Raw genomic sequence first — 3,131 nt, 5'->3', positions numbered from 1 at the left:
ACATGCGGCTTCAGGAGGAGGACTTGGCGCCTGAAGTGCTGCGGACAATGCTCAAGGTCTTGACTGGCGATCCTTCCCCAGGCAGCCTTCGGAGTAATGGTGTCCTCTTGTATCTTTGCTCCGGCAAGGCCGATTTTGTGAGGCAGCCCAGCTTCGATGAGTGGGTACGAGGAAGGAGGCCTTGGGTGGCAACGACCGCCCTTGCCGCTTGTTGAAGCGTAGGAAGTACTTTGCCATGGACGAGTAAGTCTTCTTCTTTCCTTGCCCATTTACTTTGCTATCCCCGCGACTGATTGTGGCCCTTTCAGGCCCTGCCCTACGAAACTTGCCGAGTCAGCCTGGGAGCCATCCCCCCAAGCTTCGCCTTCTCCGCTGGCCCTGGGTTCGGCAAGCTCGAGCGGCACTCCTGCTGCCAGACCAGTTGGTGGAGTGGTCCGTTCCATAGGGCACCTCAAGCCTGCGCGCCCGCTGTCCTTTCTTCATGAGTCCTCCTGGGGCACATCCGGCTTGCCCCGCGTTCCTCCTCTGATCATAGATGGTGAATGGCTGAAGTCCGTCTTTGGCTCCCCCTCCGTGGGTGGGCCGACACCAGGCCGGATTCCCAGAGAGGTCCGTTCGACGATGGCTAGGGCGCCAGCCCCCAGCCCCGCGCCGAGAGGGGGCCTGCCGCCTTGGGGCCCTCCGCATGCTCCGGTGGAAGAGGGTGATGCGGAAGACGTGCTCAGGCGTGCTTGGGAGCGACGCGCCCTTCGCGAAGAGTTCCTCCAGAGGGCGGCGGATGCAGTGAGCCGGATCGGGGCAGATCTTGCTGACAAGGATGCGCGCCTCGAGGTCGAAGGTTTGCGCCTTGCTGAGGAGAGGCGCAAACTGAAGGTAGCCATGGCCCTCGCGTGTCACTAACGTGATCTTGAAAACGCGAAGGCTGAAGCGTCGCTGGCAGCTTCGCGGGAGGCCTGTTCCCAGGCCGTCGAGGAGGCTCGGGAAGCAGACCGACGATGCAAGGATGCGGAGGAGCGCGCATGGGAGCTCCTGGCCTGGGGAAACTCCCTGGAGCAGCAAGTGGAACGGCGCCAGGCGGCCCTTGAGTCGATGGAGGGGGCCCCTATTGATCGGGCGGAGCTTCTGAAGCGCGAGGAGGCGCTGACGCTGGAGGCTGCCGAGCGCAACCTTGACCTTGAGCGGTTGGAGACGAGGGAGCGCCTGGTGGCCCGGGCGGAGGATGACGTTGCCGCGCGCGAAGCCCGGGCCCAGGAAGAAGTCGATCGCCGCGTGGCTGAAGCTCGCTCGGCCTTCGAGCGTGAATACGAGACGAGGTTGGGGCTGATCAAGGCCGAGGCCGAGGGCAGGACCGCAGCCCTCAGGGCCAAACTGACCGAAGTGACGCGGCGTGCGGACTCCTCTGCAGCCGCCCTCAGCATGGCGCAGGCGGAGCTATCCTCTTCCTGGGCCGAGCAGCTTCTTCTCTAACAGAGGGTTGATGACGCCGAGGCCGTCGCGCAGCGGAATGAGGACGAGATCCGTCGGCGGCTGGTTTTGGAGCATGTGCATGCCCCCATGCTTCAAACTCTCAGAGAGAGGGCCAACACAGCTTTGGGCTATATCTGCGAGGCTGCCGCTAAGGAGCCGCACGAGGTCAACTACGCCGGCAACCTCCAATTTTTCACTGATGTGGTGACGCTTCTGGAGAACCGATCTGAGAGGTCCCGTTGGCTTGTCGAAGAGAGGAGCCGAGCCTTGCTCGGGCGTGCCTTCTCCCGCGTCTTCAGCCATCTGCAGAACAAGGACCCCCACTTCGACTTCGACGCTGCCATCGCACCCGTGCCCATTGCCGTCCGGGGCGACCTGGCGCGGTGGGTGGAGGACAACGTGGACGCCCTCGTCAGGGCCTTTGCATCTGATGACGACGGCGTGGTCGTGGGCGCCAATGAAGGCGGCATTGTGGACGAGCCTGGCGCTGATGGAGATGCTGGCGGCGGCGGTGGCAATGTTGACGACGCCAGTGATGCCTCCGAGGATGACCAAGACGCGGTGAGTGATATGTCCGACTGACCGCATGTCACTACTGTTTAACCTGCACGAAGAAAGTTCGGGCTTGGCCCTGAAGGATGTAAGAGCATTTCGGGAGGGGAAGCCCCTCATGTAAAGGTTTGCAATTAGTACCCTGGTAAGCATAATGTTGCGTGTGAACCTAGCCGCTGGCCCGGTGATGGGTCAGCTGACTTGTGTACCTTCCGAGTCCCGAGTGGGCCTGCGGGGGCCGCTGCACCTCGGGTGTCTTCTGATTAACTTGTGGATCCCGCGATGAAAACCTCTGGAAAGGGTGCGGTAACAGCGGTCCTGGTTGTGAACGTTCCTGGCCTGGCCCGGTTCACGAGGGGGGGGGGAGCAGCCGATGTTCACTTTGGACGCAAAGCCAAAACCAAAACGCGAGAGATTGCTCGAACGAGACTAAACACCCCTTCCCCCAAACACACGCAAGCATAGAGCTCAAATCCAACTTAAATCCAAATCGAAGAACTTCATCAACAAGGAAAGGCAAAAGCAAAAGGCCGCGTCCGGCACCTAGTCTAGTCTTCGACGTCTTCTCACCAGCGTGGAGCTAAGTGCTGCCACTGGGCGTGGGCGGGAGCCCCCGAGGCCCGAGGGCGGCTCTCCGGAGACTCCGGGGCATGTACAGCCCCACTCATTATTACGTGAGAGTGTCACGGGCGGCGAGCTTCACAGGCACTGGGCCTTCTTCACAGGTACCGGCCTTGCTTCATATCGCCAGACGAGGGCCCGCCTTGCGCCTCACTCTGCCGCCATCGACGGTTACCAGAAACCAGGACGACGCCAATGAGGCAGAGCGGTCGCCAGCGGTTCCCCCGACGACCATGGGTCCCCTACCAGGGGCAGGCCCTGGGGCACCTCCCCGGCAGGGGGCCTACCTCCTGAGAACACCTTGCTCCGACCGCCGCGGGGACAAACCCGAATCTCAGCCCCTTTCCTGCAGCCCCCCTGCGCCCTCCTCCTGAGGGGTATGAGGCTGCAGAGTTGGGGCAGCCACCAGCTGCGGCAACCTGTATCTCATGCGACCCATGGTTAGCATAAGATTGCTCCTGAGGGATGAGTGGTACCCGATAGTTGCTGCC

General features: G+C 62.1%; 1 pseudogene; it reads left to right on the top strand.

Moving 5' to 3' along the window:
• The first annotated feature begins 621 nt into the window (after positions 1-621).
• LOC147964191 (uncharacterized) lies at positions 622-2,032 on the top strand (annotated as a pseudogene).
• The last annotated feature ends 1,099 nt before the right edge of the window (positions 2,033-3,131 follow it).

The sequence above is a fragment of the Triticum urartu genome, chromosome 6A (assembly GCF_056163025.1).
Source record: "Triticum urartu cultivar PI428250 chromosome 6A, HENAU_Tu73, whole genome shotgun sequence".
Taxonomy (NCBI): domain Eukaryota; kingdom Viridiplantae; phylum Streptophyta; class Magnoliopsida; order Poales; family Poaceae; genus Triticum; species Triticum urartu.
Note: the sequence above shows the minus strand (reverse complement) of the source record. Positions and strands in the feature narration are given on the sequence as shown.